This window comes from Microtus ochrogaster, linkage group LG8 (genome assembly GCF_000317375.1).
Source record: "Microtus ochrogaster isolate Prairie Vole_2 linkage group LG8, MicOch1.0, whole genome shotgun sequence".
Lineage (NCBI taxonomy): Eukaryota > Metazoa > Chordata > Mammalia > Rodentia > Cricetidae > Microtus > Microtus ochrogaster.
In genome coordinates, this window is record NC_022033.1 from 21720288 (window position 1) to 21734097 (window position 13810).

The window sequence follows — 13810 nt, forward strand, 5'->3', positions numbered from 1 at the left end:
CAACCCCTGCCTCCGCCTCCTCGACAGCCTGCCTTGCCTCCCCCGCCCTTTCTCCTGTCCCAGCCACCCGCGGTCCACTGCGGGCCGAGGTGGCCGTCTCCACCCGGGCCCTGGACAGCCGGTCTCCTCGCTCGCTAGCTCGCGGGCTCGCTGGGCCAAGCCCTAGTGGGGGCTCAGGGAGAGAAGGAGGGGGAGGGGAGAAGAAGAAGGAGGATCCCTGACTCAGAAGAGGTGACTCAGCCTCTGCGGGCCTCCCATCCCACGGAGTCGGATCTCCTTCACTCCCCTGCAGCCCAGTGCGGGGCACAACCCGCCAGGGATGTAGCGTTCCTCTCCCACTAGGGAATCCGCATGGCAACTGCCTTCCGGGAATCATCCCTGCTTGAGTGTCTCCTGGGTGTGTGTGTGCCCCAGTACATGCCTCTGTGACCATGACATTAGTGTAACAGCGAAGGAATCCTGTAGGGGTTGGACCTGCATAAAGATGTTTACTATATATAAGGGCACACCGTGGTGTGTGCAGCCAGGTTCTAAGAAGGGGCCACAGAGGTCATGGCTCAAAGCCAAGCTAAACCCTGCTCCTCCCCTCCCGCGGCGCTGTTAGAACTCAAAAAGCCAGTTCCACCAGGACACCTCCCTCTTATTCAAGCCTTTGGCAGTCACAGAGCACTCTGGGAAATAGAGGGCCTGGGTTCCAATCTAGTTCTGCTACTGGTTCAGCAAGTACCCTTGGCCAGTTGCTGCTGTGCTCAAGGCTTTCCTTTGCAAACCATGAAAGAAGGGATTAGATTTGAACTAAACCTGTCTCTGGGCCCCAGTTTTGTGGGGAAGGCCTGGGAGAGTTGGCAGCAACTCAAACAACTCATACACGGTCGCCAAAGACTGCTTCCATGGGTCTACAACAGTAACCCATGTGACCCTCACCCCTAAACATTACCAGGCATGCTCAGTCCTCCTTTCATTCTTCCAATCACCTTGCATACCTACTATGTGTGGATCCCTTCTTTCATCCTCTTGCATACCTACAATGTGTGGATCCCTTCTTTCATCCTTCTAACCATCTTGCACACCTACTATGTGCAGGCCACTGCTCTGTGCCATAGTACTGGACATCCCGAAACTGTGAAGCCCCCCAGATGTGGTCTGAGCCCTCAGTCATCTACCTCCTCCACACACTGCAGTTGGCAGTGTTATCTTGTGTGTGTGTGTGTGTGTGTGTGTGTGTGTGTGTGTGTGTGTGCCACCTCTGCTCAGCTTGTCCCACACCTACCTCCTCCCCAACCTCTCTCTTCCAGGTAACATAAATCCTAACCCCAAACCTGGAACTCTGTAGGCCATGACCTCTCCCAAAATTCCTTAGGGAATTCAAGGCAGCCACAGCTCTGTCCCTTTGCCCTACCACCAACCAGGCCTTCCCTTCATCTGGTGCATCCAGAGGTAGCTCCCAGGACCTTGCTGCTGTCTGCTGTCCACCAGACTCAGGAGTGACATTCTAGTCTTGCAGAATAACACTAGCACACCCAGCTCCAGACAAGAGGTGGAAAATAGATCCACTCAAGCCAAGTGGGAAGTGCTCCCTGATAGACCTTATCCCCTGGCCTCCCTCACCCAGGAAACCTCACCCAGGTCCTTAGGAGGAGGGCCTTTGGGTAAACCACTTACCCTTAAAAGTATACACTATTTAAGTTCAGTGTTTATTTGAATTCATTACTGGACCAATCTGCCAAGCTCAGGAGTGACAGCAGAGGAACTCGCTGCTCCGTGGGCACATTTGTGGAGAGAGCCTCCCTCCGCTGCCTGCCTCTCGGCATTTTGCTTCCACAGTAACCTTTCCTCTTCTGCTTTCTCAACCACAGGCTCCCAAGGCTGCAAAGCCAAGGCCCTCCCATTCCTCACAGTTTAACTCTTTCCCAGACACCCCCTCTCCCTTCCCCAGGCATTGCTACCACCCCCGGCCCTCCCCTGGGGCTGAGCCTGGTTCCCAGCCTCATCAGCCACATGGAGCCTCTCGTTTTCCCAGGAAAACCCAGGCTACTTCAGGACCAAAGCAGGATGTTCCCAGACTTCATTTTGGATTCATACCCAAAGGGCCCAATTCACTTCCGCTCAGTGGCAACATGCTGAAAACTGGGCTGCTTCTAGAATGATGCTTGCTTCTATTTCTATTGTTTTTATCATCATTTTCTGTGATTGTTTTCTATTCCTATTAGCTTTCCGGTTTGCAAAGTACTTGATTTCACAGCATCCTTTGACACAGTGTCACTCCCCTCCCGCAATTTAGAAATAAGTAGCCAAGGCCTAGAGTGGGAAGTGATTTGGTCAAGGTCACTCTACAAATAATGTGGGCTCTCTGGACCAGGGCCCTTCCACTTCCCCCACATAATTTCTCCAGAGAAACCACAAATAAGAGACCGCATTGGGGACACTAAAGAATGCATGGTTCTACAGGCATCGTTGAAATCACATCCTGTTACTTTCTGCTTCCACTCCCCAAGCAGGGAAACTGAGGCATGGGACTGATTCAACACCACCATGTCTCATGAAAGCCTCCATAGAGAAACATCAGGGATCCTGGTGAGAAAGCCTATGGCACCGTGTCCTTAGATGTGAACTAGTTGGCTTCCAGCCCTGGCTGGCTCTGTTTCCCACTTCTGTTTAACTTGCACGAGCTGTTTGACCTCTCTGAGCCCCAGTTTAATCACTTGTAAGTTAAGAGGAACTCCCTGCTACACATCTGTTAATGCCGTGATAGAAGTTCAGCAGAGCCTTGCAGAAGAGGGAGGGCAGGGCGCTTGAACTTTCTCCCTGCTCTGCCTAAGGAGGAGGAGAAAGTCTTTTCTCTTAAATTTTAATAATAAGGGGACTTGAAGGCATTAAAGTCCAAGATCTATGAAAGCCAGGACCCAGGGAGAAGGCAGACCACGCAGCATCAGCCCCAGGCCTCCAAGACCACTGGAGGGTCAGAGACTGCACCAGAGTCAAACAGGACTCCTCCAACATCCGTGGATCTTTCAGACGAGGAACTCAGGCCCCCAGCAAAGCAGAACCTGCCAAAGCTACCTAAGGTAGTTAGGGGCCTAGGGATTGCATCACCCAGGGCTGCTTGGTCAGTTGCAGGAACAGGGAGAGGTGAGAGGCGTTCTCAGTGCTGGAAGCACAGCTTTCCCTCAGTCAGCAGTGCCGCTTACACCGAGGCAATCCCCGGACACAGAGAAGGAAGAACCAGGAAGTGTGCCCTTGAATTCACAGTGGTCCAGTGGACGAGGACAACACACACGCCAGCACATCGGAGGAGGGCAGATTAACCACACCGCCACTCGCTGAGCCCTTCCCTGAGCCTGGCACTAGACACACATTCATGTGAGTAATCCCCGAGACAATTCTCCAGCCTGAAATTACTAATCCCCTTTCCAGCTGAAGTGACCGAGGCTCAGAGCACTGATGGCACGCCAAAGCTCACCCTGCTGACACGCATGGCACGGCTAGAACGTGACCGCCAGAGCCAGTTGATGCCAAACCCGGAGCTCCGACCCTCACAGACTGACTCCTCCTGGCCTTTAAGGTCTGTGCTAATCAACATGGGAGCCGCTGGCCGCAGGTGGCTATCAACTACCCAGAATGTACAAATGGAAACATGCAGTAAACATAAGACAGATGGCGGATTTTGAAGTCTGTGTAATACAATTAAAGAGAAAGTTATATATCCCAGTCATTCTTGTATTGATATTATGAGACCAGGCATGTTACTATGGGTTCCCAACACTTGAGAGATGGAGGCAGAAGAATCAGGACTTCAAGGCTAGCCCTAGTTACTAGCGCAAAGAAAATTAATTAATTAAAAATTATAGATGTATCTGATTAAATGAAATCTCATCAGAATAATGTCATTTGGGGTGTGTGTGTGTGTGTGTGTGTGTTGCTAAGAATCCAATTCAGGACCTTGGGCATGCTAGACAACATTATCTAAGCTAAGCTTAATGCCAGTCCTGGCTTTGTGTGCATGTAGTATGTGCACATGTGGATGTACATGGATGTGAGTGCATGTGGAGTACATCAGGTTGCTCTCCGCCTCATCGTTTTGAGACAAGGCCTTTCCACTGAACACAGTGCCTAGACCAACCAGGCTAGTCTCAGAGTCACGGGGACCCATCTCCCTCTGCCTCCCACAAGCTGGGTTTAAGGGTGTGCACCATCACACCCAATTTGGTTCTTTTTGTTTTGTTCCGAGTTTTTGTTGTTGTTTTGACATAAAGTCTTGCTATGCTGCCCAGCAGGCTGGAGTTGAACTCCTAGACTCAAGGGACCCTCCCACTCCAGCTTCTCAAGTGCTGGGACTAAAAGCACGCACAAGCTGCTTTTTGTCTTAATTGTATGCATGACTTCCATGTGTGGCTCACACTCTGTTTCCTTTGGTCAGTATGGACTTAGATACTCCGACGTCCTAACAGAGTCCCTGGAGGTGAGAAAAGGTATCTTGGATGAGGGGGCAGCTAAGACACACTGGATTAAAACAGAGGTCACACAACGAGGGTATTTCAGGGCAAGCGATCAGTAAGACATCCGGCTCTGGCCCCAGAGGGCAGCAGGGCCTGGGTGGGCTGAGCTAAGCCCCAGGCAGCCCAGAGCTGGACCAGAGGGAGGAAGCTACTGGAGCCAAGTTTTCCAAATCAGCGAGTCCCTTGGGCTTGGGAAGCTCAGCCTGGCAAGGCTGCTCTCCCTCCCTCACTGCTGGCACTCACGGATGCCACTGCGGGACGGCTGGGTCTGAGCTGAAGAAAGCAGGGTTAGATGGACAACAGCACAGAGTGGCAGGGACCCTCCCCTGCTAGCTGCTCCCCACCTTCTTTCCTCTCCACTTCTCTAGGAAGCCCTCCCAAAATGCAGTGCCCAGCGGGTCTCACCTCCCCTTGAACCTTGGCCTAGATTGGGAACCGCATGCTCCCACACAGAGTCTGGTGCAGATTGCCGCTGATGCCCCAAGCTGCAGGGCAGCCAGGAAGTATAAAGCACTAACTCGTCCATAGCTAGCGTAGCGCGGTGAAGAGTGAAGGTATCCCTGTGAAGGGTTGGTACGAGATGTGGGCACTCCAGTACAGGAGCTCCAAGACCTTGGCAAAGCCTTGACCTGTCTGAACCTAGGGTGCTATCGGCACATCCTCTTAGCACTGCTACAAGATGATAAGACATTATCCAAGGAGGCAGCTCAGACACTCTCCCCTACCACAGGTGAGAGCCCTCAACTACCACTACAGTAAGTAGCCTTATATTCAAGAGTGCATTCCTTCCAAGGAAAGCCACCCCGCCCTCCCCTCCTGCACCCCCTCTCTGCTTCCTCCATCCAGGGCCCATCCAGCCCAGCAAGCCTTCTCTGCCTGCCGCTTGTCTCCTCCTGTGTCCACTTCTGAGTTCCAGGCTCAGTGGTCAGTGAGGCACTCTGACAACACAGGAAACTTGCTCTCCGCTGCCATCTTGGTACCCACCGCCAAGCCTTGGACAGAGCTGGGCATCCATCCCCATGGCATGGACATCTGACTATCGTGGCTGATCTCCAAGGGGCACATCTAAGGACACGCTCTGCCCACCTTCGAAGTGAAGAGCCTGCAGCAGCACCTCACTCTCTGGCAAAGAACTCACTTCAGCTTGACTCTCGAGACCTCCACCAGCTGGGTCTCTCCTTGGTGCCTCAGCTTCAGTCTCAGCCCCTCAGAATGGCTCTGTCGCACTGATGGTTCTGGGTCCCCAGGGGACAGTAGCCCAGCCACAAGCTTACTTCCACATGTGCTTTTCCTCTGCCTGGATGAACTACCCCTTTCCCATGGTCTTTCTCATCAGTGCCCAGGAAGTCCTTGCTCACCCCCTCCTCCCTGCAACAACCCCCCACAGCTACACACAACATTGGCCTTCCCCTCCTTCCAGCACTCTGCCCACTGGCCCTGGGTCATGTGACTTGCAGAAAGCTCTTAACCTCCTGATGTGCTTTCTGAGAGAAGCCACTTTGCATCTTTCAAACCATGCGGGTCCTACTTGGTGCTCATCTGAGTGCAGTATGATCACCTTCACCCCAGAGTCAGAGGTCAGGAAGCAAGGGAAGTCAGGAGTTCACCAGAATGTCAGGACACTCCGGAGGATGAGCTCTGCCATCTCAATTTCACCTTGGCTACAATTCCTTCTGGAGGCTCCATGCTTCCTGGCACTGCGTGGGAAATCTGCCCTCCTCTAGGAGTCTGAAAACCATGCTATGGGGCCTGAATATGAAAAATATGGCTGACTTCCCACTGGATACAGACTGCCACCCAGCCTGCCATCCGGAGCCCGAAGTGTCAGCTGGGGTTTTGTTGTGGTGGCATCACAGGCTCCTTGCAGTCAGAGGAGATCTCAGAGAGCATCACACAGAGGCTGTGAGGAGGGAGGGGCAGTAGGAGAGAAGCTGTCTGTGTGCCTGTGGTCCTGGTGCGAGATGAGGACTCAGCGTCACTACCCATCAGCGTCATTTTTGCAGAGTGTTAGGATCCCCAGTTACAGGCTGGCACAGCGCCCAGCAATTTGCCTCCATTTTCCATCTTAAATCTCTCACCACCCTGTAAGGCAGAAATTACATATCCACCTTGATTTTACAGGGGACGAGACTGAAGTCACTAGCTCAGTGTTCCACTGCTAACGGATAGAGGACCAAGACTCAGCCACAGACGTACCTAAACCTGGAGCTTGTGCTTGTCCCCTCGTGACCCTGCACGCCTTTGGCTGAACACAAATACACCGTGGGAACGCTGAGACAAGAGACAAAGAGCGTGCTAATTTGTGATGCACTTAAGTGCACTTTTTGTATCTATGTTCCGGTCAATAAGGAAGTTTATTGTGTGTGGATGTGTGTGTGGGAAAGAATGCAGTAACAGAGAAAGGACAGTCTTGGCGGTCCTTCTGAAGATGCTGTCCATCTTGTTTGTTTTCAAAGCAGGATCTCTCACAGCCTCAGGGATCTACCAGTCTCTGGCTCCCTGGCACTGAGATTGCAAGCATGCCAGGGCCTATTTTAAAAACCAGACAAAAAGCACGGATCTTGAAGATTTAACTTGGATCTTTAAACTGTCTCCCCAGCTCTAGAGAGGTGGTTTGGGTTTGGGTTTTAGTTTTGAGACAGTCTCACTCTGTCTTAGAACTCACTACGTAGACCAGGCTGGCTTCAAACTCACAGAGATCCGCCTGCCTCTGCCTCCCAAGGGCTGGGATTAAAGGCGTGCGCCACCACACCAGAAAGAAAATTCTTTGAAAAATGTTTTCTGTGAGCTGGGGATTTGGGGTGTGAAATGCTCTTATGCACTAGGGTCTCAGAACAGCAGGACGTCTCTTTGTTTCTTTCCAGTCTCTCTGCATTCAGGTGAGAGCTGATCTGAAAACCCCCATGAACTACTGAGCCAGGACCAACAATTCACCCATTGCCCATTGTTCTGCTTCAAGGACGTGCTTGTCTCTCAGCCTCCACCCTGGGACCACCCAGCCAATACTGTTTGCACAAGCTGGCGCTGGGCTGCAGCCTTTGCAACCTTCTCCTCATCCATCCATCTGCAGAGACCAGACGGCCAGACCAGCCGCTGCACCACCACTTAATCCAGCTTTTGAGGCAGCCAGGCGGCGACGTCTGGGTGTTCCCATCTACTTGTACCGGGCCAGATTGGGTAGAGAAAATGCCTGTGTGTAAACACAGCCTTCTGCTTCAACGGCTCCTGCTTGGAGTCCCCTGGCCAACAGGGCCCTCTGTGACTTTTATCTCCCTGCCCAAAATAACCATTGGCAGCGGTGGTTCTCTGGGCATGGATCAGACTGATAGGAGTCTCAAGCAGCTTGAGGATAGGAAAGACACATTTTCATCTTTGCTTTCCCAGGGCTCCAGTGCAAAAGTCTGTGGCATTTATCTAGATCCTCTACATACTTGGAAGGGACCTACAGTGGGAAGTGAGAGCTTGCTATAGGAAACGGTCACATGATCTCAAAGTTAACAGTTCAGTAGAAAATAAAATAGGATACCAGCCAATTGCAGCAGAATACAGAAATCAGGAAAGGTACAAAGAAAATGATGATGATGGGGAAGCGTGGAGGGGAAAGAAATGGGAGGAAAGCAGATGTCAAAGGCTTTAAGGGCTGAACAATCTGGATTAAAAGCTAGCATAAAAACAGGGAGGTGAGAAAGGACAAGAGAGGCGCCGGAAACTGGGCACACACGGGAGCACTTGGGATGCTGAGCGTTGAGGCAAGGACTGGAAAGGCAGATGGTGCCAATCAGAGCCTTGACTGACACTCCAAGTGGTTGCCAGCCCTGTCTAGCCACATGTGATCTGTGCGGAAACGAGACAAAATGCGAACTCCACAGCCACGTGCGCTGGGTGCTCACCAGACTCTGAAAGTCCGAACCCGTCCATCGCTACAGAAATCTCTGTGGCATAGTGACAGAGACAACAGGGGTGGAGTGAGAGGGCTTGAGGAAGATGTGGGATGTGACCAGAGATGGTTTGCACCTGAGAGAGGAGAGACTGGAGGGTAGCAGAGGCCAGGAGCCAAAGTGGAACATCAGTAGTCCTGGGGAGATCAAGAGCCACCTCTAGGGTGAGAAGGAAGAGAGCTGGGTGGACCAGAGAGCTTGCTGTGCAAGCCTGACCACCTGAATTCAGACCCCCAGACCCCAGCAAAAGCCAGGCATGGAGGCATGTATTTCGGTAACTGCAGTAATGTGCATATCTATGATCCCAGAGTGCACCTATCAGGGATGGAACGAGGAGACAGGAATCCCCAGGGCCTGAGGGGAAGTTAGCCTGGCAAACATTACAGCGAAGACAGACTTTTGTCTCAAATGAGGTGAAAGGGGGAGGGGCAAAATGTGAGGTTGTCCTCTGACCTCCACATGTAAGTAGTGGCAGGAATGTGCCCATGAACACACACATACATTAAACACACACACACGCACATACACGCCACACAAATATATACATACACATTACACACATACACATTATACACATGCACACATACATATATACATTACACATGTATATACATTACACACACATTACACACAAACACACAATATACACACAAACACATACACATTATACACATACACACTCATACACATTACATACACAAATACACATTACACACACATATATACACATTACACATACACACAGGGAATAAAAGAATCATATCTCTCTTCTCCACTAATTTCTCCCTACCAGTAAGCAGAAGGGTGCTGGTTTTCCAGGTGTCATTTCTGGAGCAGCAGAATCACCTGGAACTCCCGGTGTGGGATGCTAGGAATCCGCCCAGACCTACTGAATCAGAAGCCAGCTCAAGAGTGCCCATCAGCTCCCTGTATTATGATGGATGCTAAAATTTGAGCTCTGCGATATAGACGCTCAGAGCCACACCACAGCTCAAGGGCAACCTTGGTCTCTGAAGTCAGAGGACCTGACTTCATGTCCTTACTCAGCCATTTAGTAGGAGTGATTAATGTTTGTGCCTCAATTTCCTTATTACAACTCTAAGTGGTTATTGTAAGGACAAACAGAGGTAACATATCATATCTTAGAAAACATCTAACTAAGATGGTCATAGTGGTACATGCCTTTAATCCCAGAACTTGGGAAGCAGAGGCAGGCAGATTTCTGTGAGTTCAAAGACAACCTGGTCTACACAGTGAGTTTCAGGACAGTCAGAGCTACATAGTGAGATCCTATCTCAGAAAGAGAAAAAAGATAAAAGAAAAAGTAATTGTCCAACTAAAGCAAATGTTCAACGGACATTTCTTGGAAGGCAGAGACAAGAAGACAGGGCCAGCCTGGGCTACAAAGTCAGCCCCTGTCTCAGGAAGAAAAAGACAAGGATGAGAAAAGGAGGGAAGGAGAGGAATCAGCAATCAGCCATGGTAGCACCCAGCACTACAGAAGCAGAGGCAGGAGGATCTCTGTAAGTTCGAGGTCAGCCTGGTTTACAGCCAGTTGTGGGACAGCCAGGATACTGTCTCAAGGAACCAAATCAATAAATAAAAGAACAAGCATTTGGTTTCCTCACCTACAACATGAACAGGTTGAAGGAGCATACATCTTAACTTTTCAGGAAGCATGATTTTCTTGAAAACACAATGAAAACTGCAGGATTTTCCCTTAGAAAATGCACATGGCATCAAGCAGACAAGGGTTACGCTCATGTCTTTATTGTACCTCAAAAGGAGACTTCTTGAAGCCCATGCATAGATCACCCTCTGGGACCATGAATACTTAGAAACATTGGCCCAGGCAGTGTCTGATGAACCATGGTAAGTCTGTTCTCTCTGTGTGCATGCGTGTATGTATGTGTGTATGTGTGTGTGCGCGCGCTTGTGTATTGTATTCATATCTTAATTTAAAGGAACACTTTCTATGCATGCACACATTGGAAAAACAAAAGATACCTATATTTACACTATATATATCTACTACATATGTGATATGTACATATGGGGGGAAGGTAGGGGGGACAGGATCACACTATAGTCCATACTGGCCTCAAACTTTCTCATCTTTACCTGACGTGAAGATTCCACTGAGGAAAATTAGAAAGAGGCTTTGGCGGGACAATATTGTACAGTGGGCCACTGCCATGTTTTCCTCCTGGAGTCTGTCTGTCTCAGTGGAGAATGGGCATGGGGTCCTGAACACAAACCATTTCCACTCTGCTGCTTCCCAAAGAAAAGACAGATTGTTCCCAGGTCTGCCGAGCAGAAGGCGCAGAGCCTGCCTCTCATCCTCACCCGACTCCAAGCCCTTGGCTGGGAGGCCAACCAATAAAGAGGCTCCCAATGTTGCCTCCATCCCAACTCACTCTGCCTCTCCCTCACCCCCCTCCAAGAACCAAGCCAATGGCTGTACCAACAGACAGACACCTGGTAGCACAGTGCCTTGAAACACACGAGCTGTTTTCAGAAGCCAAGAGACAGGACGTGGGGCAGGTCTACTGTCAGAGTTACAGCAGCCACCATCAGCCCCCACAGGTCATTGTCCACCACGTGAATGCTCTAATGTGTTAACCTGGCCACGGAAGCCACGCCAACCTCTAGGATGGATGGCTTGGATTGATGACCATGCTTATCCTGCAGGCAAGGCACAGATCCCAGCAGGGAAAAGGCTACCAGGTGTGAGAAGAAGCAGCCAGACTGGACCAAGGAGCAACCACACTCTCCCTTGACCAGTGTGAGCCAACACAGCGGACTGCACAGACAACCCCACAGCATGGCTACCTAGCCTTTCCAGGCTAGTCAGGAGCCCCTTCGCGGCGGCTGCTCTTGCCTCTCTCCCTGCTACCCATGACTCTGCTGTGGTCTGGATATTAAGGGCCGAGCCTTGGGAAGCTCCACCAATTTGGACACTCTCAGGGCAGAAACAGGCAGAGTCCCAGAATTTGCTGGCAAGACAGTGTGGCCAACCAGAGAGCTCCAGATTCAGTGAAGAGACCTTGACTCCAAAAATAAGGTGGGGAAGATTGGAGGAAGACATGCAATGTCAATCTCTGGCCTCCATATACGCACATACTTGTGTATATACCCTCCCACACATTCACACAGAACATGTGCACCACACACACATATCACACACACAAATGAGGCAAATCTATGTGTTGCTATGTAAATGTAATTATGGTTATAACACAGAGTTAAAAATCAAGCAGCTACAAAACACAAATATATGATCCAAATGCTACTGAAAGTGTGTATATGTACAAAAAAGAAATGGAAAAAGTCACAATTTTTTTTTGAGACAGGATCATACTCTGTAGCCCAGGCTGGCTTCAAATAAGCAATCCTCCTGCCTCAGCCACCCTAGAACTGGGATTACAAACTTGAACTATCATGTTCAATTTAGAAAATTATCTTGGGCCGGAGAGGTGGCTCAGTGGTTAAGAGCAGGTGCTGCTCTTCCAGAAGACCTGAGTTCAGTCCCCAGTACCTACCTCCATCAGGCAGCTCACAATTACAGGTAACTCTAGCTCTTGGGGATCTGATGCCCCCTTCCAGCCCCCATGGGTGTACATGTACACACACACACATATTTGCACACACTTGTTTGTGCATGTGCACACATGCACGCACACACACACACACAAATCTTTTTTAAAAAATATATACTGTGTGTATGGATACCTGTATGCATGTGCATGGAGACCTAAGGGCAACAGCCATCAGGCAACGACACTTTTGCTGTCTGAGCCACAGTTTCTTGATGGCTTGGGACTCCCCAAGCAGACCGGCAAGCCCCCAAGGTCTCTGGACCTTCAGTGCTGGCATTACAAGGGCATGCCACCACACTTAGCATTTTTTTAAACAAGGGTCTAGGGTCAAGTTCAGGTCCTCATGCTTTAAAATACAACATTTTTTAAAAATGTTACCAGAGGTTTTCCATCACAATGGGATCATTTATTTTTGCTTCTCTGGGCTTTGTTCTGCTTATTTTGTGGTAGACATACGGACATGTATTATTTACATTAGAGAAAGAGCAATTAGAGAAATGGCACCCTCATCTCTGGCCAGAACTATTCAAAATCCTTCCTAGAATCTCAACAGAGCCCCCCCCTTTTCAGTCCCCAAAGTTCCCCTCTGCTTTTGAACTTTGCTGCCCTTCTCAGGCACTCCCTGGAGTCCCACTAATTGGGAGCCTGGCCAGCAGGTCCCCATCATCTCCTGACATAGCCCCCACAGTGGAAGCTCCCTCTAGGGCTCCCTGCCCGTGAATCTATCCCTGCCAGAGGGAGTCCAGTGCCTTCATTCTACAGCAAAGGAAAAAAGCAATTATGAGGCAGGCTGGCGCGGTGGCACGGCCTCACATCTGCACTGGCTCTTCCTCCCTGTGAGGCACATTTTCAATCACGTCTTGGGATGGACGGAGCCGGTCTTACAGATGAAGAAGCTGACTGGGGCCCAGCAAACACAGTAGCCCATGCAGCTTGCGGGAGTTACACTAGGACTCGGGGTGCCAGTGCGCATGCGATTTTGACCAATGAGAAGCTAAATGGAAGAAATGAACAGCTTGTCCTGAGCCCATGATCTACAGAAGGTTCTGCAGAGTCTCTGCTTCTTCTCCCCACTCTTCTCTTCCTGGCAAAGATCCCAATGGCTGCACCATCATCTCCTCCCAGAATCCTACAAAAGCCCATCTGGGGCCACGTGCCCTGCATCGCCACTTCAACCCACCATCATTCCCTCCCACCGCTGGCAATGGGTCCTGCTGCCTCCTCGGGTCTCCTAGCAACAAGATCTCCTGCAGGGCCACCACTCTCTCCACCTCTGGGCTCTTCCAGCTGGGCCTGTCTCACCAGGGAGGGGACTGCTGGCTTGCTTCTCTTCTGGGGGCCACTGTATCCACATGGGGCTGGTGGAGAAGAAGCGTGGAGATGGAGTCGGCCGCATGGCGCCCACTCTGAGCCTGCATGGCCTCCATTATGGGCCTGCTCCCAGCCTCCACATTTGGGGCACGAGTTCTGGCTGTGGTAACCTTTTCTTGCACCTCAGACTATCTGCTGACTGGGACAAAAAGGGAGCCAAATCTTAGGGCTTCAATTTTAGTAGACTCCAATTTATTTTTGTACTTTTAAAATGCATAGATTCTTCCCACAAGAATATTTAATATTCAAAGCAATAATTAAAAACACTAGTGACAAGGGGCCTGGGGATATAGGCCAGTGGTAGAGAGTTTGTCTAGAAGTACAAGATCCTGGGTTTGATTCCCAAAAACACATACACACACACCAAAAACAAGCAAACAAGCATCAACAACAACAACAACAACAA

At 50.4% G+C, this 13810-nt stretch overlaps 1 protein-coding gene across 3 annotated transcripts in view; it reads right to left on the minus strand.

Moving 5' to 3' along the window:
- Epb41l1 (erythrocyte membrane protein band 4.1 like 1) overlaps positions 1 to 13810 on the minus strand; it is a 128998-nt gene that overhangs the window by 68725 nt on the left and 46463 nt on the right. The window lies entirely within an intron of this gene.